The sequence below is a fragment of the Trichechus manatus genome, unplaced genomic scaffold (genome assembly GCF_000243295.1).
Source record: "Trichechus manatus latirostris isolate Lorelei unplaced genomic scaffold, TriManLat1.0 scaffold00011, whole genome shotgun sequence".
NCBI lineage: Eukaryota > Metazoa > Chordata > Mammalia > Sirenia > Trichechidae > Trichechus > Trichechus manatus.
The window spans coordinates 2,942,453-2,968,698 of record NW_004443947.1 but is presented as its reverse complement, the minus strand read 5'-3'; the positions used below and the strand labels follow the sequence as shown (position 1 = coordinate 2,968,698).

Below are 26,246 nucleotides of genomic sequence, written 5' to 3'. Positions count from 1 at the left end.
ACTAGAAAATTCAGCCGTGTGAAAATCAAGGGGACAGTGGTTTCCAGTGGAGGAACTGGCAAATGGAAAAAAAAAAAAAAAGTAGCTTAGTGCAAAATGGAGGTCATTGTAGGTGGAGTTAATAGTCAGGGGAGAGTTGATAGCAACAAGACAGAAGGGTTAGGCAGTGGCGTTACCAGGGAGGGCCTTGCAGGTTGTGATACAAATATAGAAATCAAATCGGCAGTAACATGAAGAAAAGGAAGTTAGTTTTGCCCCTGCTGCTCACATATCCTTTCATTCAGCAAACATAATTCAACACCTATTGTGTGTCAGTCACCAGTTGGGAGATGGAGATACAGAGAAAAATAAAATATGACCTGGTTTTTATGAGCCTGGTAACTAAGGATATAGATGTGTGAGTAATTATAATACAATGCGATAAGAAGCCTAGTAGAGGGAGGTAAAGGACTATGGGAGCCCAGAAGAAGCAGTGAATAACTTTGACCTAGGGGTCAGGGAAATTTTCACTGAGAATAGGGACACTTTGACTTGCAGATAAAGCATAAGTCATAAAGGGGGAAACGTTTCAGCCAAAGGGAACAGCAGGTGCTAAGGCATCGGGGTGAGCCTGGGTGGTCCCCTGTCATGGCGGGAATACAGCTGGAGAGATGGCACTGAGTCTTGCTGGTGAAGGACTTTAAGTGCCACACCAAAGAGTTAGCATTTTATTAGAAAGCTCACTCTCTGGGGCATGGTAGATGATGGGCTGGAATGAGATACTAGAGGCAGTTAGACCAGTGACTGGAGTTTGCAACAGAGCAGGTAGAAGATCTGCAAATGGAGAGGGAGGCAGAGATTTTTCCAAGGCAGGACCCCTAGTGACAGACCCCTAGATCCCCAAACTTCAGGGCAGAATTGCCTGTATAGGGAACTCCCCCATGTTTCCCTCTTGGTTTCACAGCCACCTCTGCTGGCGCCCTCTCTCGTCCCCGCCACCAGCCCCCGCCTCCTTTCTCAGGAAGCTTGGGTCTCCCTGGGAGCGGGTCTGCCCTTGGGGGAGGCCTCTCGGCTCTGTGCGCTACAGCTCGGCTGACATTCGGGGCGGACCGAAAAGGGGCTCGGCGCCCCCTGAGTGCACATGTGCTAGCCCAGGCAGGAGGGAGCGCCTCGGCGGAGGAGTCAAGGAAGAGTGGGGCGCGAAAGGCGCGCCAGAATCTCGGTCCCGGGCGCCCTGTTCGGCCGCGGAGGAGCTGCAGCCTCCAACAGGTTCGTAGAACGCGCGCTCGCTCTCTGTTGCTGAGCCGCCACCTCCTCCGCTGGAGCCGGTTCGCCAGATAAACCCTAGCCATAGGCCCCGCGCTGCGGAGCTCCCTGAAGGCGGCTTCCTGCGGCCCTCCATCGCTTTCCCGGTAGCTCTCAGCCGCCGGCGGTTCTTCCCGGGCGAGGCGGGGGGCGCTGCAGGCTCCTCGCTTCAGCACCATCTCCGGGACAGCTCCCGCGGCTGGCAGGCTCCTCTCCCCGAGCAGCACCGCAAAAGCGGACAGCCGCGCCCGGCGTGCTTCTCTCCTGGTTCGGTTCCGGTTGAGGAGTGCCCCTTTCCCCGCGTCAGCACCGCGGCGGCGGACAGCTGCTGCAGCCAGCCTGCCGGCGGACCTGGAACAAAGCCGAGGGGCTGGGGCCTCCCGCGCTCCTTGGGGGTGGGTGGTTGTATCGATTGGGGGATTTAGGCTTCCCCCAGAGCAATGTCAGGAGCGGACTTGGGAAAGGGGGCGTAGTGAGAGCTGCGCGTCTCTGGCTTGGGTTTGCAGCTCGCCAAGGCCTGGCCGTGCAATGGCGGGTCCCAGCTGGGAGTCAGAAGGACGGCAGGAGGGAAGACAGGCACAGAAGGGTCCCGCTTCCAGTTGGACAGGCTGGGCCTAGGCTGAGCTTCCCGGCTAGGAGGAAGGAGTGCGCCGCCCCCTCTTCACTCCAGACCTCCACCCCACCCCCCACCCAAGTTCAGGTCCACGGACCTCGGAGAGCTAGCACAGATCGTGGCGGCTGGCTGCTGCAATCCTCACTCTGGCTGTCCCCGGAACATCCCTAGAAAGTGTGAGGCTGAGTTTCCGTGGGGGGAGGGGGCCGAGAAACCGCGGGGAAGCCGCACTCTCGGGGCAGCTACAGGCAGAATTCTCCTCCTTCTGGCCCACGGCTCCGTCCCCACCTCCGGAGAAATCCCAGCGGCCAGGAAGGAAGAGGGGAGAGGGCGACTCGGGCAGCAGATTGTGAACGCGGCTTGGCTCTGGGAGGTTGCAATTAGCAAGAAAGAGGTTGAGGTAGAATGAGAAGCTGGGAGGTTCCCAAGCAGAGAAGCCAACCCAGCGGCAGGAAACCAAATGTGGAAGAGGAAGGTTTTATCTGGAGCAGAAGCTGGGAGGGCCCTCGGTCATGTGATTCTCTGGCTCAAAGAGCATCTCCCAAGGAGATGGGGCCTAGGGGCAGAGGTGATTTGCCCAAGGTCACCCAGCAATTCAGTAGCAGAGTGGGAGTTTGGGAAACTGGGCCTAAAACCCAGGCTCCCAAACTGCTGGGCCTGTTGTGTAACATTCATAGAGAAGTCTTGAAATCCCAGACGCAGTGAGGAGAAGACAAAGCTCTCTCTGTGGGAGGGAGAAGGGCAGAGTGGTTTCCCTTCTGAGTCCAAATTTCAATCCTGTGACTTGCGAACATGTGACCTTTGGTGAGTGACCTTCTGAGACTGTTTCTTCAGCTATAAGAGGAGAGTGATTCTGTTAATAATGCCCATGTGTGGTAGGATTTAATGAGAAAACTATGTAATGAGCTTCTGGCAGAACCTAGCACATAGTAAGTTCTCAAAAAATTGTAACTGCTGATATTGCTATTATTCCTTCTGGAGGACCTGCCATGTGCCAGGCACTGGCTGTGCACTGAGGACACAGAAAAGTGTCCTGAAGAGGTCACAGACTGCAGAGAACAGAGAGAAAGAAAACAAACCGTTGCAATATGATGTGATAAGCGCTATAATAGAGATGTGTATAACAGGTTGTAAGGAGCCCTGGTGATACAATGGCACTTGGCCACTAACCTGCCAGCCACTCTGAGGGACAAAAGACCTGGTGATCTACTCCACTAAAGAATATAGCCTAGAAACCCCTATGGGGCAGTTCTATTCTATCATATAGGATCACTATGAGTTGGAATCCACTTGGCAGTACACAACAACCACATAGCAGGCTGTGGGATCTTAGAGGCAGGAGTAGTTAACTACGGGGAAGGATGAGAAGGACCTCAGACAGATGGAACTGTATGTAAAGGCCTAGCGGTGTGAAATCACAGCCACCAGTGTGATGTCATGGTGCCAGAGGGTACTCAGGATGGGGATTGTGAAATGAAGGGTGGAGAGAAAGGCTGGAGCCAGTCTCCAAAGAGCCTTTTGTTATGAAATATTACAAATATATTTAAAAAAGAGAAAGAATAGTATAATAAACCCCCACATACTCATCATCCAGCTTCAACAGCTGGCCAGTTTCGTTTCATCTATACCCACACCCATTCTTATCACACACACACACCCTGAATTATTTTGAAGCAAACCCAAGACATCAGATCATTTCATAAAGAAGGATTTAAACATCAGTAACAACTTGTGCCATTCAGATGCTGAATCATTTTGGAAGTCACTAACTCAAACCATGACCTTCGCGCCTAGATCTGTTCTGAGCATTCCTGTCCTTAGCAGAAAGTTTTGAGAGATGGATCAAGCTATGGCAATGAGCCACATACATTAGAAGAAACTGTTTCAGAAAAAAAACGAGGAGTGCATCCACCCTCAACATGCTTTGCCAAGCCAAAATTGTTCATCTCCATCACCTACACTGTGCCATGGGTCAGTAGCTATTTGCAAGGCTGACAAAAGACAAATTGAGCTCTGTAAAGAAAACATGAGCACTTCCCTTTCAAAGAAGTCTGAATCATGAGCTCATAAATACAGAAGGTTTGCAGTTATGGAAATAATGGATTCGGAAATCATCAAGCCCCAGTCACATTTTACAGATGAGGAAGACAAGGATTAGTGAGGGAGAGGAATTTGCCCAAAGTTCCACAGTACTGAGATCAAAGCCAAGGTCTTTGAGCTCATAATCTAGAGTTCTTTTCAGTTCACCATTTTGCCTGAAGATTGACCTTCAGAGTTTCTCAGTCCATAAACTTGGGATGCCATTTCCCTCCTCAGCTCAAAAAGGCTGGAGGGAGGAGGGGGCAGGGTGGCAAGAGGTGTTCTGTCTGGACCTATTGTTGTTATTTGCTGTTAAGTCAGCTCTGACTCATGGCGAACCCATGAACAACAGAATGAAACAGTGCCTGGCCCACAACATCTTCATTGTTGTGGTGATCTTAGTGCCTTCAAAACGAGGGGGCTAATCTTCTAGCACTATATCAGACAATATACTGTTGTGATTAATAGGGTTTTCATTTGGCTAATTTTTAGAAGTAAATTGCCAGGCCTTTCTTCCTGTTCTTTCTTAGTCTGGAAGCTCCACTGAAACCTTTCTACCATAGGTGACCGTGCTGGTATTTGAAACACTGGTGTCATAGCTTCCAGCATCACAGCAACACACAAGCCACCACAACAAAGTGACAGTGGGGTGGTGGTATCTGGACCTAGCTGAACTGTAACATGTAGGATCTCAAAGCGACCTTGGTGAGGATCTACTCTTCCTTTAACACTTATTCACTGAGTGGCTACTCTATGCCAGGCACTATCCCAGGTGCTGGTGATACAGCAGAACAAGACACCCCAGGTCCTTGTTCTCATGGAGCTTACAGACTCACAGCCAACGTAGTTAATAACAATTACAAAGTAAATATGAAGAGGGTAAACATAAACAAACATAATAGGACAGGGAAGGCTTGTCTGCAATGGTGATGTGGAACTGAGGCCTGAGTAACAAGGAGCCAGTCACTGAGGATCTAGGGCAGACATTCCAGGCAGAGGAAGTAGCTCAGGCAGAGGCCCTAATGTGTGCCTGGACTGTTTGGGGACAGCCAAGAGGCTACTGTGGCTTCAGCAGAGTGACTGAGGGGAGAATGATAACAAATGAGGGCAGGAGGGGTCAGGGACGGAATCATGCACTGCTTCCAGGCCATGCTTAGGAGAAGAGATTTTTATTCTAAATACAACGAAAGGTTGGTCACTGGGTGGTTTTAAGCAAGGGAATGGTAAAAACTGTTTGTTATTTTAAATGTCTCTGGTTGCATGGTATGGAGATGCTGGGCTGAGCACATGGGAGACAGAGAGGCACAGCCTCCCCCTTTGAGGTGCTCAGCATCTAGCAGAAGAAATAGTACACAGGCAAGCGTAACGGTGCCTTGTGATAAGGGCTGCCATGGGGAAGGGATGTGCAGGACATTGTGGGAACCCAGAGGCGCAAAGAATTAATTCAGCCTAAGAGGCATCAGGGAAGACTTCCTGGAGGTGGGCAATGGCTGTTGAGCTGTACCTGGAAGATGAGAGCAGCGGGGCCTTTGCCAGCGTGTATGGAAAGGTGGTCTCATGTAGTCATGAAGTGCCTGGACCAGGAGCCAGGCCGCCTGCGTTCAAATCCCATCCATGCCTTTGAGTAGCTGGGTGGGCTTAGACAGTTTGCTTACCTCTATGTGTCTCGGTGTCCTCATCTTTACAATAGAGATGATGAGAATAACAATACTTATTTCAGGGGGTTCCTGCAAGGATTAAACAAGTTAAAATTTGAGAAGTGTTTAGACCGTGCCTGGCACTTAGAAAGGGTCATATGAGTGTTGGTTAAATTAAAATGGGGAAGAAGGAGGGTAGGAGAGTGGGCAGGGCATGCTGATTAACATCGACCAGAGCCCAACACTAAGGGACCTTGGATACCATGCCAAAGATGCTCACCTTGCTCTGTGAGCAATGAGTGGTCAGCAGAGGTATTTAAGCAGGGGGTTAGGGGTGGAGAACAAGATTAAACCTCAAAGCCCAGAGACAGGAAGGGACTAGCCCAAAGCCACACAGCCCATTTCTAACAGGACTCTGCCATCTGTCTCCCTTACTCATCCAATATCTGTATGAGAACAGGGGCAGTGTATATTTTGTTCCCTCATTGCATGCCACCATGAGGCTTTGGTGGTTCAGTGGTAGAATTCTCAGCTTCCATAGGGGAGACTCAGGTTTGATTCCCAGCCAATGCACCTCATGAACAGCCATCACCTGTCTGTCAGTGGAGGCTTGTGTGTTGCTGTGATACTGAACAGGTTTCAATAGAGCTTCCAGACCAAGACAGACTAGGAAGAAAGCCCCGGCAATCTACTACTGAAAATCAGTCACTGAAAATCCTATAGCTGAGGACAGCCCAATCCAGAACTGATCATGGGGATGGTGCAGGACTGGGAAACATTTCCTTCTATTGTGCATGGGGTCACCTTGAGTCCACAGCAGCCAACAGCATAACTCACATTGCACCCTCAGGGTCGAGAAGGATGCCTAGGAGACCTCAGTAAACACCGGTGGAATGCATTGCTGAGTCATATGGGACAGAAAGGGTCAGAAACCTTGAATCCCCGAGAAGGTCAGTTAGACCTGCATTTTGGACAGTGGAGACACCACTGTCAGGAAAAGAGACCAAACTTTGAGAGCTGTTGGTTTAGGGACATCAAGCCTTTCCGAACCCCAGCCTCCCCTGTGACAGAAGATGCCACTGCCCACACTCCCCAGACCACCCCCACCCCCACCCCCCACCACCAGAGCAGCAACAAGCGTTGCTGCCTGGGGTTCAGAAGTTAATCTTGGTAAAGTGCCTGGAAGATGAAAACCGTTCCCCAGGCATTCAGCATGGTAATTGCCAATGCAGAGAAAATGTATCTCTACATTTGCAAGAGGCAGGCCTTTGTGTTCCACAAAACTCAGCCACTAGAATTCCTGTCTCTGACTCGTCAGGAAGCTGTGACAGCCAGGTGGGCTAGTAGGGTCTTGCAGTTCAAGCGGCAGATGGCAAGAGACTCAGAGGAGCTCAGATAGGCTCTCAGGTTGCTCAACGCCTCCTCAGAGCAGGGCAAGAGGCCAGGTGCTGCTCCAAACAGAAGAGAATCCCAGCCCTGGCACTCCTGTCCGGGCAGTCTTGGCCAGTCTCATTCATTCTCTGAGCTTCAATTTCATCGTCTGTGAAATGCGGACAATAGAGCTGACCCCATGGATCATTTTGAGGCCTGACAGGCACATAGCAGGTGCTCAATAAACATACATTCAAGTCTGATGATAACCCTGTAGGGTGAGGCTCATCATCCCTTTTCACAAGAGGAAATTGAAGTCCCAGGACATGTTTCACTGATTCATCAGCACTCACTGAGCACTTGTGACGGGCCAGGAACTGTGTGAGGAGCTGGTGAGACAATGAAGAATAAGACAGACAAGGTCCGTGCCCTCACAGAGCTCAGGTTCTAGTGAGGGGGAGAGACAGAAAACAAACCAATAAACAAAGTCAATATTTTCACCAAGTCATATAAGTGCTGTTGTTGTCAGCTGCTGTCCAGTGGGCCTCCAACTCATGGCAACCCAGTGCACAACAAAACCAAATGCTGGCCAGTCCCGTGCCATCCCCATGTTCAGTTGTGGATCAGACCGTTGTGATCCACAGAGTTTTCACTGGCTGATGTTCAGAAGTAGATCGCCAGCCCTTTCTTCCTAATCCCTCCTAGTTTGGAAGCTCTGCTGAAACCTGTTCAGCATCATAGCAACACACCATCCTCCACTGACAGATGGGTGGAGGCTGCGCATCGGGTACATTGGCTGGAAAGCCAAGCAGGGTCTCCTGCTTGGAAGGCGAGAATTCCACCACTGAACCACCACTGCCGCATGTAAGTGCTAGGAAAGGAACTAAAAGGAGGATGTGCTAGAAGAGGATGCGGGCCATTTACATAAGGTAGTCAGGGAAGACTTCAAGGAGGAGGCTTTTAAGCTGGGTTCTGAATGATGAGAGGAAGCCGGCCCTGGGACAGGCATTCAGGCAGAAGGAATAGACAGTGCAGAAGTCCTGGGGTAGAAAAAGCCAGATAGGGTCGCAGGACAGAAAGAAGGTCTGCGTGATTGGAGCCAAGTGATCAAGCGGAGGGGCAGCCGTAGAAAATGAGGACAGGGAAGTTGACAGGGGCCAGACTGGGCTGGACTTGGATGGCTGTGTGAGGGAGTTTTGGGAAGCAGTTGTTGTTAGCTGCTGTCTGGTCGGCCCACGACTTGTGGCAACTCCACTGAAACCTGTTCAGCATCACAGCAGCACGCGCGCTTTCACTGACAGGTGGTGGCTGCACTTGAGGTGCATTGGCCAGGAATCAAACCTGCATCTCCAGCATGGAAGGCGAGAATTCTACCACTGAACCACAGTTGCCCCCTTTGTGAAGCAGAAAGGTGATGTAATCTATATTGTGTTTAAGTCATTTGCCTCATCATCCAGCTGATCAGGGACTAGATGAGGTGAAGCCCACACCAGGGTGATGGCTGGACCCTCCTGCAGGCCCTGGGTTCTGCTAGCGTCTTGAGCACAGGTCAGCCAAAGGGCAGGGAGAGGATGTCTCTGCAGGAAGTAAATCCATTGGCCGCCTGGCTACAGTGGACCCCACGGTGCCTTGTGGGCAGCATCCTAATGCCCTGAGGCTGGAGCGGGGAGGGGAAAGACTTAGGGCTGGGGTGAGACAAGTAAGGAGGCATTCTCCTCAGGTGCAAATTTTAAGAAGGTGCTCAAATCCCCGGTGATCAAGATAAGTAATATTTTATGCAATATCTTTTATGAAACAAAATCGGTGCAAAAATCCATGATGAATAGAATATCAACATTTTAAATAAAGATAGAATCCAACAGAGCCGGGGTTAGGGTGAGCCACGTGGGGTGCAGCGTCTAGTCCTTGCCCTGATACTGTCACTCCAGTTCAGAGACCCCCGGCCAGGGCCCTGTTCCCTCTGGGAGCAGGCTTCTGGGAAGCCCGTCTGCTCAAGGGTGAGCTGAAAGTAAGAAACAGTTCCCAGCAGGGACTTCTGAGACCACTGCCTGGCTCTGCTGTAGATAGAATCCAGAGCAAGGGCCACCCCTGGTCACCCCATGGTGTCACAGGCCTAGATTCAAACCCACCCCTTGTGTGCTGTGTGACCCTGAGTAAGTTACATTGACTCTCGAGCCTCAATTTCCCCACTTGGGGACCAGGACCTTATAAAATGTAGTCCACAGGATTTGATAAGATAATGTTTGAAGTCCTCTAGCAGCACGCTAAAGATGCCTGGTGATGCATTGGTTAAGCACTCAGCTGCTAAACAAAAGGTTGGCAGTTCAAACCCACCAGGCACACCACAGGAGAAAAGACCTGGCAATCTGCTCGTGTAGAGATTACCAAAAACCAAAAAAAACCCATTTTCATCAAGTCAATTCCAACTCATAGCAACCTGATAGGACAGAATAGAACTGCCCCATAGTGTTTCCAAGGAGCCGCTGGTGGATTCAAACTGCCAAACTTTTGGTTAGCAGCAGAGCCCTTAACCACTGCACCACCAGATTACAGCCTAGGAAACCCTATGGGGCAGTTTTACTGTGTCAGAATTGACACAGTGGCACACAACGACAACAAAAACACGCTACTCATAGTGTGTGGTGGACAGATCAGCAGCATCAGAATCCCCTGGGAGCTTATTAGAAATTGGAGCGTCTCAGGCTGCCCCCAGACCTACTGAGCCAGAATCTGCATTTTAACAACGCCTCCCACTCCGCAGGTGGTTGCATGCATGTTAAAGTCTGAGAAGCTGATCAATTCTTGGCACATAGAAGATGCTTGGTAAGTGTTAGTGCCACCCCCTATATTCCAAACCCTCTTTAGACTCCAGCTTCAGGCATAAAGAAAAACCCAGGATGGAGAGAGAGAAGAGATCCTGAAGTGACCACCTCATTCAAATTAAAAAACTCAAATCAAGCTTTAAAGCCAGGGAGCCTGGCCAACTTCTTCCTATACTTAACCATACAAGGCCTCTATTTTTCACCTGCAAAATGGGAATAATTTTAAATAACAGCAAGTACCTTAAATGATTGTTGTGAAGATAAAATGAGATAATATGAATAAAATAACTCAGCAAAATGTTTGTTACACAGTAAATGTTCAGTACATGCTTGTTGTTGTTTTATTGTTACTGTTGGTTCAGTGAATTGTTGATGAGCATAGCACATGTGATAAATAAAATCAAATAGGCAGAATCTATGTAGCTCTTTGCCATTTATAAAGCCCTTTCGTTTATACGATTCCCGCTGACTCATAGCATCCCTCTGGGTTAAGTAGCATGAAATATGTCCATTTTACAGATGAAAAATCTAAGCTCAGAGGGGTGAAAGGACTGGTCCAGGTTAACCAGGACTGAACTCTCTGGAGTCGGATACCAAAATCCATGCCAACAACAGAGTATCCAACCAATAACCATGGCAAAATCAAAGATGGAATAAGTCAATATTAGACTTTAGAGATGGTGTTGTCCAACTCCCTTGTTGTACAGAAGAGAAAACTGGAGGCAAAGAGACTTTCCCAGGGTCCCTCAGGCAGAGTATCAGCACTGAAGTCAGAGTCCAGCCCTCAAGGTTCCTGGTCCAAAGTCTTTCCCATAGTCCCCAGCCACCACCCTCATCTAAGTGGCTGGCCTCCCATCTGCCCAAGGAGAGCAGGCTGCAGCATGGCTCCCTGGTCAGGTCTAGTGGTCAGGAGGTGACTTCCTGCCTGCCCAACCAAAGGAGGAGAGGGCAGAAGGTGGCATTGCCAAGGTGAGGGCTGTGAGGTTGCTAGGACACAGTTTGGGGGCAGTTGTGTGACAGAGGAGGACGTTGCTGGCGCTGCAGCTAGGACAAAGATAAGGACTGGCCATAGAGATTTGAGGGAGGTGCTGAGGGAGGGTCTCCAATTCCACAGGGTGATTCAGGATTCAACCAACAAAAGAGCCTCGGTGCCAGCGTCTGTATGATTGGGATTTCAACGTTGGCCTGGCCCGGTTAACTTGAGCATTAGAATATTGCAGGTGTGAAGGGCATGGCACACAGGAGATAAACTGGAAATGGCAGTCATTGCCCTGCTGGTTCTGTCTCCACCACCAGCACCCAACCAGACGCTCAGTAATAATACGTGCTGAGTGGAGCCCTCACCTGCACAGTGAGAATAGCAACAGGAAGCCCCGCTCCAGTGTAAGTCGGAGTAATACTGATCATTACCGCTCCACTCCTATGAGCCCCTGTTCCTAAGTCACCCTGACATGCCCTGTGCCCACCCTTCATTTGTTCAAACAATTAAGTATCTAATGCTCCTTAGAAGTGAGAATGGCGAGACTTTGACTCACTTTCTCGGTACAGGAAAGACTTTCAATCAGGAAAGACAAATCTCTAGAAAAGGACAACATGTTTGGTAAAGTAGAGGGTCAATGAAAATGAGGGAGACCCTCAATGAGATGGATTGACACAATAGCCACAACAAGGACTCGAACATGCCAACAATCATGAAGATGGTGCAGGACTGGGTAACATTTTCTTCTGTTGTACATAAGGTCGCCATGAGTCGCAGCCGACTCGACAGCAGCTAACAGCAACAAATGTGGCAAGATGGGCTAGCTATTTGGGACTCAGCAGTAGGTAGACATTAAACAAAATTACACCACCCAGCTTTCTTTCCTTGCCTTCCTAAAGGCCAGCCTCCCCGACCCAGCATACGGTTGCCCTGCCTGACGACAGGAAGGCCATTTGCTCTGAGATGCCCATTTCCTGGGCAGTCAGCAGGCTCCAACCCACATATACTCCCTCCCCGTGTCCCCTCCTCTCAATCTCCAGCCTCTACCGCCCGATGTTTGTCCTGTTTGCAATCTAGTTGCTGGCTTTAAATTTGAATATACTCAGCTCCCTGAGAACAGGGATTGTACCTGCCCTTTGCTGGACCACCAGTTAGAACGTGGCCTGGCACAGCCATTCACCCATCCACTCATTCATTCATTCATTTATTCAACAGATATTTCTGAGTCGTGCTAAGGGCCAGGTCGGGAAACAGCAGGTCCCACCCTCATGGAGCTCCTATCCTAGGGATGGGGTGGGGGAGGGCTACCACGAAGAAAATCAAGCACAGCTGTGTTGTTGAGACCCAGGGGGACAGGTTGCTGTGTCATCCAGGGTGGCCCAGAAGTCTACCAGGAGACAGAGGGGGCTTGGAGTCCAGCTGGTCTCTGTTGGAATTGCTGCTCTGTCCACACCATCTCTGTGACCTGAGGCAAACTTCTCACTCCCCTGAACCCCAGCCCACTTTGCAAATGGGCCAATCAGCTCTGCTTCCCAGAGCCACCATGAGCAGGGCAGTGACATTTGGAGGAGGAGGACATGGAGGCAGTGGGGGAGAAGGTGGCAGGTTAGACCTGGGTCCCAGCAAACACTGAGAGAGGGAGGCCCAGGCTACAGCAGAGAGAGGGCTGGGGTGGAAAGAGCAAGGACTGTGGTTCCGATGCCAGCTCCACGCTCACCTTGTGTGGTCTTGAGTGAGTCATATCCCCACCTCCGCACCTGTGTTCTCATCAATAAAATAGCAATGGGACCTCTGTCTTACTAATCCTATGTATGCGGAAGCATACCTAGTAAACTTGTAGAGCATTGCCTCAGTCAACAAACACCCACTGGGTACCTACTCTATATCACATCTGTGCGAGGCTCTGGAAACAAAGTCATATAAGAACCAATTCTTACCTTATCCAGGACACTCGGTGTCCTCTAAAAGAAAACAGAGGAAAGTAACTAAAATTTGAGGGGCTACAATATACAGTAAAATCTGGGAATGCTGGAATCTGTGTAAGGTGGAAACCTGTCAGAGAAGGAAAACTCAAATATTTTTCCCTGAAACAAGTGATAGAAAAGCAGTAAGGCTGTACCTTGTCAAAGGTGGAAAACTTGCAAGACCCAGAAAAACAAGGCAGTCCCTTTGAGTTCTGGCTCTCACAGGTTTTACTGTAATAGATGTCTTCACAGACTTCATCTCATTCAGCAACAACATTAGTAATAATAATAATAACAAGCATTTGTGTAGCACTTACTGTATGAGGTTGGTAGTATTGGAAACCCCATTTTACACATGAGGAAACTGAGGCTTAGAGAGATGTAATGAATTTCCCCAAAGACAGAGTTCAAACCCAGATAAGACTTACAACAAATCCTGTCCATCGACACCCATGAGAAGTCACATTTAAAGCCACCAACAAGTCAGAAACAGTATGGTCAGTTTTATGATACAAGTGTTGCCTGAACCAGTGAACCAGATAGACAACTGCTATTCAAGGAAATTATGTGAGACGAGGACCAGGGGTTGGGTCTGATGCTGAGCCAGGGCCCTGTGCAGCCCAGCCCCTTGCTGGAATCAAGACAAGCAGTGGTGCCCTTAGGAAAGGCCGGGGCATCAGGACAAATCCTGCCCTCACTGAGGCCAGGGCCTTGGCCCCTTTCAGGAAGCCAATTGCCCCAGGCATTCTCCTCACCGCTCCATGTCCTCTCTCTTCCTTCAGGAAGCTGTGCCACCTCTGACATGCCCTCTGCTCTGCTCGTTGACTGAAGGCACCTGCATCCCAGCCCATCCAGGAAGCAAAGGTAGGACTACTGCCCATCATCACACCAATGGGCAGCGTTCAGATGCCCCCCCACCTCTGGCGCACTGGTCAAGGGCATCATGATGGCATTTACCATCTGGGATCCCCTACATTGCAGTGAGATGGATCAGTAGGTCGATTGGTGGAATGGTATTATCTTGCATCTTAAGAGCCGTTTACAATAGAGAAGTGCTTTCTTGTGCTTTATCTTTTTCAATGCTCCTCCTCCCCACAAAAAAAGCCTTAGGTAGATATTATTATCCTCAGTTAACAAAGGAGTAAACTGAGGTTCAGAGCGGGAAAAGGACTTGTCCTAAGACACATGGCTGGTAGATGGCTAAGCCTGGATTCCATTCTTGTTTTTCTTGCTGCATTCCCAAGTGTCCCTTGCACAACATGGGTGCTTGGTACGTGTTTGATGAATGGAGGAATGAGTTGCCCACAATCAGTGGCTGGGCAGGGCTGAAACCTGGCTCTTGTCAGTCACCGTCAGGACCTGTGCTCTTTCTGCTGAATGGCAGCTTTCTGCGCTAATGAGTTCAAGCCCCTCCCTCCCTCCCTCTGGTATCTGAAGGACCTTGTTTGTGATGTCCATTACCCCCTGCTGTTTCAGACAGAAGGGTGAAGGGCCAGGCAGTCAGCCTCGGCTCCTCTTCCAGGTGGCCTGCCAAGCTCGGATCGCACCCAGCGTCCCTTCAGCCACATTGCCTCTTCCCCGCCACCCACTGCCAGTAATCCAACGTGCAGAGTTGTAAACTTGTTTCTTTAAATAAACAGCCTTGAGTTTTATACCAAATAGTCGTTTAAGAGAAGGAACGTCTCCAGGTCACCTCGTATTTAGCATGCAGTGAGCCACATATTTGCAGAGAAAGAGTGTGTGTGGATATAGGGATCGCTCGATCGCTATAGATATCGTTGCTCATCCAGATGGTAGCTATTTATGATGCTGAGTCACTTGAAGCAAATGCCGCTAAGGGATTCCAGGCTGGGCTCTGAGCCCCAGCATCACAGCCCTCATGGCTCTCTGCCTCATCTCCATTGTTCACAAATCAGAGAGAGAGAGAAGCCACCTCATCACAGGACAAAAGGGAACATTCTGGCCACAGGAAATGGAGAAGTCTTATTTCAAGTCATTGTCCTCCACCAAGAGCACTACCCGCTTTCAGATCATCCAGTCCAATTATTTCATTGTATGGGAAAGGAAATGGAGAACCAGAGCTGGCAAGGGGCTTGCCCAGCATCACATAGCAAGTTAGTGGAGGAGCGAGACTTCCCCAGCCACCTTCCTCAGTTTTATTTCCAATGTCTTGGTATTTTAGCTCTCTGAGGAGCTTCCTGTCCTCCAAAATCTTGGAGATACCATTGTGCATTTTCTTCCTTGGGCTTCTCCAGGACAGGGGCTGGGCCCCCCCATTTTTTGGTATCCCCCATGCTTGTCACAGGACTTGCGCAGACTAGGTGCTCGGTGCATGTGTACTGAGCGTTATATAAGACCAAACACAGCATCAGCTCCTGGGGAACCCTAGTCTTGCATTTGAAAAAGCACCCAGTTATCTCTTTTCTCTCTTGTCTCTAAGCCAGTTCTCTATCTATGCAAAAATAGACTCCCTCCCACTCACCACCCACCTCTGCCCAATTCTATAATGAATCGATTTTATTAATAGGCTTTGGTATGGAAACTTAACAAAGGCTTTTTGTGAAAGTCACCCTTTATCTCCCTATATAGTTCACTTCTCAAAGAATTCTAATAAACTGGTCAGGTGGGACTTTGCCTTACATAAAATATTCATTAATCCACTCTTTCCCTCCATATAGAATGTGTTTGTTTAAGCGTTCAGTGATCTCCACCTTTTATTAAAGATTCTATTCAGTTGTTATAAGAGACAATGGGATATGATGGAAGGAGCACAGACTGTGGAATTAGAGCTGGGTTAAAGTTCTGGCTAGCCAGTTACTGGTTCTGCATCCACACTGACTACTGTGAGAATTAAATGAGACAATATCTCTAAGGTGCCTGGCCTTAAGCAAGTGTGCGCTCAATGCAGATTTGTGAACATATGAATGAATGAATGGCTCAGGATCCATATAAACCAGATTCTAAAGGGTGAGGGATCAACTGACTCTGGAAACTGAGGTCTTGAGGCCATACCTGAGGGGTGAGGGTGGCTTGAGAAGTCGTGGGGAGCAACCCCAGGATTAGGCTGCTAATTGAACCGTCTCCAGGCCAGAAAAGGAGGCTCTTTCTCAAGCCCTTTGTACAAGGATTTCCCTCAGATCAAAGAAAATTTTGAGTCTGGAAACCAGGTTCAAAACAGAAAACTCCTATTAGATGTTGGCTTCAGCTTTCTCCCAACTAGAGTCTGGCTCAGGATAGTGTGAAATAGACAGAGAGGTCTACAGTATGTGTTGAGTTGAGTTGACTGACTTGACTTGATCCGAGTAGAGTTCATCAGAGTTGACTTTACTTGAATTGACTTGAGTTGTTTTGAGTTTACTAATGGGCCCAGCCATAGGGCATAGCAAGGGAGAAACTTCCTGGAACTTGTGATTAACTAAAACCTGGCCCCACAGCATAGGAGAGACCCCAAGGGTGATATTCTGGGGACATATCAGGACCTTCTCAAGATGGCAGAATCTCACAAAGGACCAGGACCATAGCCGGACTGAGGGAAAATGGTTGGGTTAAGGGACACAACAAGGCTCAATGTCCCTTAGGATATTTTAAAATTTGTTGGAACTCAGCCAGGATCTTTCCATACATTTAGGGCAACAGATTCCTCTTTTCTTGGCAGAGAAAAGCCTTTTGGGGATATCCATTTCAGTGGGAGGACAGTCTCTAGGTCCGAAAGGTCAAATAGACTCAGCAATGAGGGGAGGAGAAGGCTAAAGCCAGGAGCCAGGCTGAGTCTCATATTGCAGATGCTGACAGTCATAAATTGGTCTTTCTGCCGGGATGAGGATTTGGGGACCTGAGTGAGGTCAGACTTAGATCAGACAATGGTAGCTTAAGGGAATAGTAGCCCAGGAACCACAGTGGGGAGTAAGGAGTCAGACAAGACCTCCAGCATCACAATGCAGAGGGAAGCCAGCACCACAAGAGCCTCTTGGCTGGCCCATCTCAGGGTACTGCCCACCACAAGATGAATCCAAGCACCAGAGGGAGAGAAGGAACTGAAGACAGAAGTGATATTCTGGTGAGCAGGTGCAGCTCAAACCCTTATTGTACTTGGCTGTGTCTGTCTGTGTCTCCCATGTTGGCCTGGGAACGCATCAAAGGCAAGAACTACATTCCATCCATCTCAATCCCTTATGTCCTCTAAAATACTGGGTACAGGTTAGACAGCAATGTTCACTGAAGGAATGGTGGTGAGGTTAGAGCAAGGCTTAGAAGGCCGGTGAAGATTTCAGGATGGTGATGGTCCAAGATGGTGATGCCCAGCCAGAAAGAATAACATAGACCCAAAAGTCTCCCTTCAGGAGTTTGGCTCACAAGGAAAATTGAATTAAATGGAGTCAAGGGGCAGGGTGGTGCCAGGTGGTTTTTAAATAATGTTCCTCAGAGTTCAGGGCTTCTAAAAAGGGTTCTCAAAGGCCATTATAGGATGGGTTTGGAAAGGGAAGACCCAAAAGAAGGAACTCTGGACTCCCCACCTCCATTTCAATTTTTAAAAAGTTTCCAGTTTTATCTATTTTATGTATTGAATTTGCACACAGGTTTTCATTTTTAAAAGATTCTTTGGATTTAAAAAATGCATTTGAAAAGCACTAGTGTTTTGAAAGACACTAGGCATTTGAGGCGTTCCCGGGTAGTACAAATGGTTTATACGTTTGGCTGCTAAGTGAAAGGTTGGAAGTTCAAGTCCACCCAGAGATGAGTCAGAAGAAGCCTGGTGATCTGCTTCTGAAAAATCAGCCATTGAAAACCCTATGGAGCACAGTTCTACTCTGACACACATGGGGTCACCATGAGTCAGAATTGACTTGATGGCAACTGGTTAGGCATTTAAAGGCAGGCTACCTGGATTCAAATCTCAGCCCCAACCCTTTCCACCTGTGGAACTTGGAGCATGGTTACTCTGAGCCTCCATCTTCTTATCTGAAAAGCAAACCTTTCATACAGGGATGTGTGAGCATTAACCAAGATGCTACAGTATTTCCCAAAGGCTGGCACATGTGCAATTGGTAGTCTGTAAGATGATTTTGGGTGGTATATGGATGAACATTTATTATTTAGTAGCTCACAATTGAAGCATGTTAGAAAAAAACATAACCAGCACATCAAACCCTGTGATTTATGGAAATAATATAACATTCCCTTTGCAAATAAAGTTGTGCATGTTTTTAAAGGAAAATCAATTTGAAGAAAAGTATTAAGTACATAAACAGTACTGATAGGGCAGGAAACATGAAGCTGGTACTTGAATGACTGGAATTTAGAAAAGATTAAGATAATCTGTATAAAGCACCTACCACGGTGTCTGTCACATAGGAAGGGCTCACCAGAGCTGGTTCTCATATCCTTCTCCCTGTTGTAGCTTTCTGAAATGGCGGAACCTAGAACCAAGCTCACCCACTTGGGCAAAGCAGGTGCCAAGGCCTGGTGGGCATGGGGTACCATGTGTGGTGTGCACAGGGCAGGCAACAGTGGGGCTAGACCAGGAGGCAGCTGGCCACAGGCCCGCCAAACAGACAGAGGCTGAGTTTTCCACAGAATGGGCAGACACCCTCAAGTGGTCCCAGACCATTGTGAGAGGTATTCAGACACAAATTAAATACCACTGACAGGGAGTTCCTTCCTTTTCCACTGATCCATCAAGGAGAATGTAGGGTTGCTATGAGTCAGAATGGACTAGATGGCAACTTTTTTTTTTTTTTTTTTTTACCTCCTCGAGACCTAACACTAGTTGTGGACCTTCGTTTTTAATAATGGGGCTCAGCCTTCGGCTGGTAACAGTATCTAGCTGGAACTGAGTATAAGCATTTTATTTTCAATGAGGCGTCCCTGAGTGGTGCAGACAGTTAATGTGCTCAGCTGCTAACTGAAAGGTCAGAGGTACAAGTCCTCCCAGAGGCACCTCGAAGAAAGGCCTGGTGATCTACTTTTGAAAAATCAACCGTTGAAACCCCTATAGAGCACATTTCTACTCTTACACACATGGGGTCATCATGAGCAGGAAACAACTCAACTTAATGGCAACTGGTGGTGGTGGATTTTCAATGTATTTATTTTTACTATTACCTTTTACTATTACCATTTATAGAACATGATACTGGTTTCCTGTTTATGAGAATGATCTCATGTTCCCCTTTCAGATATATGTATTAAAAGTTAAAAAGTGAGTCTGTTACTTTTTTTTAAGTATAAAGTGAATAACAGTACAAGCAAGATGTACACCTGGAAAAAAGGTAAAGATGGTGCTAGAGGGAGGGAAATTCTTGCCTGGCCAAGCACTGCTAGGAAGTCCGTTGCCCAGAGCACATGCTGGGCCCAGAAACAGAGACACCTCCAGGCACAGACACAAGGCTTAGGGGCCTCACCTTGTCCTGGAGAGGGCAAAGGAGGCCCCATCCTAAGGAGGAACGAGACTGCTGGGCAGGTGACCCAGAGCCTTCTGACTGAGCGTGGAGTCCAGAGTCAGGACAGCAGCCCAGCCAGCAGTCACTATGGTCAGGGCTGCCCCAGAGTGTGGGTCTGGAACAGGCCGGGACTGCAGAAAAGGATCAAGTGGCTGCAGCAGAGGGGAAGGGAAGAACTGAGGGTTAGGAACTAGCTTGGTTTGCTGGGGAATCAGGCACAAACTCAAAGAATTAATATACCCTCTGAGAAGGGGTGTGTATGAGAGAGGGTTCATTGGTAGCAAGCAACAAAAGCCAACTCTGCCTCACTGAAACTGAATCAGACAGCACCCAGAATCAAAGGAAGGCTGGAGATCCAGCTCAGGAAAGGGCAGGAACCACAGCAGCAACAGGGGTCTGGGAGCTGGGACTGAGGCCAGTTTTTTCTGAGGCCTTTGTGGGATGCATCGCCATGACTGTTTTTCCCTCCTTGCATCACTCTGCTCACGATCCACAATCCCAGGAGGGAGATCAGTTGGCCTAGTTTGGGTCCTGTACCCTCCCCTTGGCCAGCAGAGAGTAGGGAGCCTGGAATACACCCCCTCCAAGCCTGAACACCAAGGAAGGGGTGGTTCCCAAAAAGAAAATCAAGGGGCTATCACCAAAAGGAGAGATGGATGTTGGGCAGCCAAAACCAGCAAACGGATATTAGGAGGAGCCGAGAAAGTAACAGGCAACGTGGCTCCCTGGGCCTGACTCAGTGTGACAGTCTCTGGGGTCTCCTTTCTCCCACCTTGGCTGGACCCAAGGTCTATCCCAATCTGGGGCCAGTGGTCAGCTACACTTGGGGCCGGGGCCCCCTCAGGCTTCCAGTGAGGGGCTCCTGGCTCCTCTGCTAAGCTGGGAGCCGTGGGGAGGGGAGGGTAGCTAGACAAGCCTGGCCCTTGGCCCAATGGCTGAAAAGGACCGCTGGGGCCCATCTGAAAGATCACAGAATCGGCTTGCTCAGGGCTTGCAAACCCAACCATCTGCAGAGCTAACAAGGAACAAATGCCTGAAGGGGACTGTAGCAACATGGAATATGCATATCTGTCTAGACTGCCAGCTCCAGCCAATTGTTGCCATTCAGGCACATGGCCCCAGTACTGATCAAGACCCTAATTTTTTTTAAGTGAAACCCTCAATCCATATTTTTATGTGAAACTTCTTTTTAAATACTGTCAACTAACAGGAAAAAAAAAATTAAGCTTTGTTCTCACCAAGCAATGTATACCACTAGTTTGTGAGCACTGGGCTAGCTTCCATTCATTCACTACAGCTCAGCTGAGAAGTCACTTCCTCCAGAAAGCCTTCTGTGACTGGTCTCTCCCTCTGCTTTGCCACCCTGTCTGTGCTCTCCCACAGACCCTAGGTTTCCCCCACCCCAGCACTGACACTCTGTATTGGAGACGCTCATCAGTTTTTCTCTGCTGCTCCTGGACTCTAAACTCCTTGAGGGCACACACTGTGTCTCGCTCTCTAGCCCAGCATAGTGCCTGGCACATAGTACGTGCTGCGGAGCTGGAGGGACTGCATTTGTCAAGATAGGCTAGGTTACATGCTGTGGGAATGAATCATTCCATGGCTTAGTACAACAAAGGTTTATTTCTCACTCAGATAAAGTCGGCTGCGGGGCCAGCAGCTGTCCAGGGCAGCTCACTTGCTAGCGGTGATTTGGGGATCTGGGCTGGTCTCCGCCATTACCACAGCAGGGAAGGAAAGTGAGTGGAGAACTTATACCCACGCTTAAATACCTCAGCCCTTTCTTTCCACAGCCCATTGGCCAGAACTAGTCACAAGGCCTAACTACCAAACCAAACCAGTGTTTCTTGAATGAATTCCAACTCATGACAACCCCATGTGTGAAGAGTAGAACTGCTCCATAGGGTTTACAAGGCTGCGACCTTTTGGAAGTAGATCTCCAGGCCTTTCTTCCAAGGTGCCTCTGCATGGGTTCAAACTGCCAGCCTTTCGGTTAGTAGGCAAGCACTTAACCATGAGTACAACCCAGGGACTCCTCGACCTTATTACAAGGGGCTGGACATATGAGTGGAGCATATGGGTATTGCAGAATCCGTGTCTGTACCACAGGTACCCTGGGGCTGCAGCTGGCAGTCCTGGGGGCCCTGGGGTCTAAGAGCTGGACTCAGGTTGCCGTTGGGAACAGGCACAGTCTGGGCCCATCTTTCACAGGTGGCGATGAGACTCTTCTTTTTTTTTTTTAATTGTGGTAAATGTGTATGTAACAAAACATTTGCCATTTCAACGTTTTCACATATACAATTTAGTGACATTAATTGTATTCATCATGTTGTGCAACCATCACCATTATCTGTTTCAAATTTTTTCCATCAATCACCCTTTACAGATGCTCAGTGTCTCCTAAACAGTGAGTCCCCTTTTCCCCTCTCCCTCCCTTCCGCCTGCCCCTGGTAACTGCTGACAGCCTTAGGTCTGTACACATTTGCCTGTTCTGGATATTTCATATAAATGGAGCCACACAATATGTGTCGTTTTGTGACTGATTTATTTATTTCACTCAGCATGCTGTTTTAAAGGGGCAATGGGACTCTTAATGGCCAGTGGATGGAAGCACTGACCTCAATTTGCACTTTTAGCTCAGGAAATTCTAAAAAGTGAGAAGGGAGTAGAAAGGGAATTTCATTAGCTTGAGCTTTCCACCTCTCCTTATTTTTCCAATTAGTGAAAACCAGAAAATGAAAATCAAGTTGATGGAAAATAGAAGTCAAAAACCAATGAGCAGCTTAGAGAGAAATCACCACCTGGCCCCCTTGGCATCTCATTTGAGGTCCACAATGACCTGAGAGTGATTTCGACTGTTCAAAGGAATTCTTTTCCTTGATTAAATGCCAATGCACTCAAGGGGCCCTGACCTTGCTTGCCCTGTCAGCCTGGGCCAGAACTATGGCCGATGGTGGGTCAATGGGCCCATCCCAGTGGACTCAGAGGCACTCACCATGCCTTTGTCAGGTTGGGTGTCACATGACAGAAGATCTTTCCTTGAAGTGGAATTACAAGATCTGAGACAGATTCTAAGGAGCCCTGGTGGCATAATTAAGAGCTCAGCTGCTAACCAAGAAGTTTAGCATTTCGAACCCACCAGCAGCTCCTGGCAATCTGGTCCCATGAAGATTACAGCCTAGGAAACCCTATGGTGCAGTTCTGCTCTGTCATGTAGAGTCACTGAGTTCGGAATCGACTCAACAGCACCAACAACAACGACAGACATACTCTTAAAAAGAGCACAACCTCGGGAGCCAGAAAGGCCGGGGTTCACTTTGGAGTCTTTCCTAGTAAGTCAAGTTCTAGCAAACTTCTTCCCCTCTCTGAGCCTCAGTATCATCATCTCTAAAATAGCATAACGACAACACCTTCCTCCCGTAACAGTTGTGCAAAGTCTATGAGATGACACCTTTAAAGGGTCTCCTGCATAGTAGGAAGTTCACTGATGGCACTTCTCTTCCTTCTCCCCCTTAGGGTTGGAGCGACTGAGTCTGATCCCTCACCAATGGCATCCCTGACTATAGTCAGTCAATTCTATTTTCATAACTTTAACCTGATGTTTGTGATGAGAGGATCTGACCCACATTAAATGTCCCTGGGGACTAGGATTTGAGGGAAAGGTGCCTGTCCCTTCCTCCTCCTCCAGCTGACCCCCAGGAGCTGTCCCAAGGTAGTAAGAATAAACAAAGGAAGAGAGGGTGGTCAAGGCAGAGAGACTGTGTCTGCATTCCAGACTCACAGAGAGAAGACAGAGAAGCCCATCTTGTGAGTGACAGTATCAGGAGCGGAGACATTTATCCCAGAGAAGAGAAATCTCTGAAAGGCTATCATGAGATAACAGTTGAAGTTCAACCTGGATTAAATGGGGGGAGATAAAGAAGGGCAAATAGGAGCTCAAATTAAGAAGATTCCTTCCTTCCTTCATTCTGTAAACTTTCACTGCTTGTCCTCCATGCCGGGCCCCATGCCAAGCACTGGGGAGAGACAGATGAACCAGTCACGGGCCCTGACCCCAGGGACCTCAGTCTTGGGGGAGTGGGGCAGACTCGTAGGTGATAATTTTGAAATCACATGGGTATTGCTGAGATAAAGGGAAGCATGGGATGGAGAACCATGGGAGCTCAGAGGAGGGTACCTGGCCCACCTGGGATTGGGGTGTTCAGGAAACACACACACAAAAAGGCAGACGCAGATGGGGAAAGAGGGCCTGCCAGGCAGAGCAGCTAACGTGGGCAGAGGCACAGAGGTGAGAAGCAGCCTGGTATGTGGGGAGACCTACCATTGTCTTCTGTTGCTGGAGCCTGAGACTCAAGGCAGGGAGTCATGATGGGTGGGTCCCAAAGGGCTGCAGGGGCCACATCCGGAGGGCCTTGAAAGGCAGCCACCACGTCCCAGGCCAGGCGGGAGCAATAGAAGAGTGGGGCTGTTTTTTCAGAAACTTTTTATTGAAATATCACCTGTGTTAGATAAGAAGCTGAGGGGGCAGCGAGCTGATGTTGGTGGTGAAGCAATTCAGAAAAGGGTTATCAAGAAAGGCAGTCCGACGTGAAGCGTGTAACCAATGTCACTGAATTGTACATGTCAAAATTGCTGAATTGATGTATGTTTTACTGAATGTATCTTCACCAAAAATAAAACTGAAAAAAAAAGGAATATCACGTATGTTGAGATAAGTGTTCTCTTGACTTTACAGGTCAGTGAGTTTTCACAAAGTGAACGTGCCCCCATAACCAGCCTCAGACCGAGAAACAAAAACAGCATCACAGAAAGGCCCAGTCACTCTCTCCCTAAAAGGAGCCAGGAGCCTGACTTCTAACCCCTTAGATTAGCGGGCTTGTTTTGGAACTTCCTGTAAATGAAGTCACGCACAGTATTTAGTCTTTAGTGTTTAGTTTCTTTCACTCAACATTATGTTTGAGATTCTTCGGTGTTGCTGCATTGGGTTGTAATTTTTTTCCTTCTCATTGCTCTATTATGTCTCAAAATGTATTCCACTGTTCTAGCATTGATGGAAGGGGACATTGGTGGCTCAGTGGTAGAATTCTCATCTTCCACGTGGGAGACGTGGGTTCAATTCCTGGCTAATGCACCATATGCACAGCTACCACCTGTCAGTCAAGGCTTGTGTGTTGCTATGATGCTGAACAGGTCTCAGTGGAGTTTCCAGACTAAGATGCACTAGGAAGAAAGGCCTGGTGATCTACTTCCGAAAACCACCCAATGAAAACCCTATGAATCACAATGGTCTGATCCATGACAGATCATGGCGATGGTCCAGAACTGGACAGCATTTTGTTTCACGTGCATGGGGTCACTATGAGTCGGGGGCCAACCCCACAGCAACTAACAGCAACAAGTGTTGATGGACATCTGGGTTGTTTTCGGTTTGGGGCTCGTATGAAAAGTGCTGTTATGAAGATTCTTGCACGTGTCTTTTGGTGAACATATATACACATTTCTGTTGGGTTTATACCAAGGAATACGAGGGTTATAGGGGATACAGGTCTAGCTTTAGAAGATACTGTCCAATGGTTTTTACAAAATGATTGCAGTAGTTTACACTCTCAGCCGTACTCTGTTTGCGCCATATCCTCTCCAACATTTGGCATTTTTTGTTTTTTCCATTTTAGCCATTCTGGTGAGTGTGTAGTGGTGATGGTTGTAATTTACATTTCCCTGATGACTGGTGAGGTTGGACACCTTTCCATAGGCTTGTTGGCCATTTGGACATCTTCTTCTGTAAAGTACCTGCCCAAGTCCCTAGAAGAGGAGGGACAAGGTCTATATTTCATTTTAGAAAGACACGTCGGGCAGCCATGCAGAAGTGAGTGAGACCGTGGAAGGAGGTGCTCTGGGGACTGGCTAATACCAACCACATCGCACCTGTGTGCTGGGCTTCTCCTTTGCCCCTAGCAGAGGAGAACAGCCATTGGAGGGTTAGTGCCCCCAACCCCATTATGGTTCTATTGCCAGCCCATGCACCTCACACACAGCCGTCACTTGCCTCGCATGTTGCTATGATGCTGAACAGGCTTCAGCAGAGCTTCCAGACTAAGAGACTAGGAAGAAAGACCTGGTGATCTACTTCCAAATATCAGCAAATGAAAACCCCAGGGATCACAACAGTCCAATCCATAACCAATCATGGAGATGGCGCAGGACCGGGCAGCATTTTATTTAGTTGAGTATGGGGTCACCATGAGTCGGGGGTCATTTCAACAGCAGCTGGCAACAACAACCCCAGTATAGTGTTAGGTGCCCAGTGATGTGAATGGGAGGAGTCAGACCAACCTGAGTCAGATCCTGGCTCTCTACTCCTTGCTGTGTGGCCCTAGGCCGGCCACTTTACCTCCCCGAGCCTTAGATGCGTGGTCTGTTTCCCTAAGCTCTTGCTCAGTCTTGTGGAGAGGGGTCAGTGAGACCACGCTGCTGCTTGGCACATGCTCACTCTAGCCTAGGCGGGGCTCCCTGTCCTGCCCGGGGCCCAGTCCTTCGGCCGCCTCCTCCCTGAGTGGCAGGGTCAGCATTTTTTTTTCTCATGTGGCTACAGCATGCCCCTCCCGGGTTTCCTTGCTGTCAAGAGTAGGCGTATTGGTGTGGAGGAGCATCCCTCCCTCTAGGACAGAAGTCTGCCTGCAGCTGTCTGCTCTCAGGCTAACAGCCACACAGTTAGCCCCAGAAGGGCCTTTCTCTTCTCAAGGGCTCTCATCTCAGAGCCCAGGCACCTTTATTTTGGGAGCCCTGCTTGGTAAGTGCTTTGTCAATGCCACCTCCAAGCAACTCCCCACCCCCCGCCACATACACACAACTCGCATTACCATCTCGCCTGAGCTTCCATTCATTGATCCACTCGGCATTCTGTGAGCATTGGCCAGCCACCTTTCTAGGCACCAGGGGACCAAAAAGGTCCCTGTCCCTGTGGAGTGTCCCTGTGGAGTGGAGGCAGATAACAAACAAGTAAATGGAAAAATAAACAGGATCTCTTTGGGTGGTGCTCAAGGCCACGGAGTAGGTG

General features: G+C 48.8%; 1 protein-coding gene across 1 annotated transcript in view; it reads left to right on the top strand.

Moving 5' to 3' along the window:
- Positions 1 to 1,068: 1,068 nt before the first annotated feature.
- CPLX2 (complexin 2) overlaps positions 1,069 to 26,246 on the top strand; it is a 96,363-nt gene continuing 71,185 nt past the window's right edge. Inside the window, exons 1-2 of the mRNA XM_004371176.1 lie at positions 1,069 to 1,248; positions 13,532 to 13,613. The gene's annotated coding sequence lies outside the window, so the exon portion shown is untranslated. The remainder of the gene's footprint in view (positions 1,249 to 13,531; positions 13,614 to 26,246) is intronic.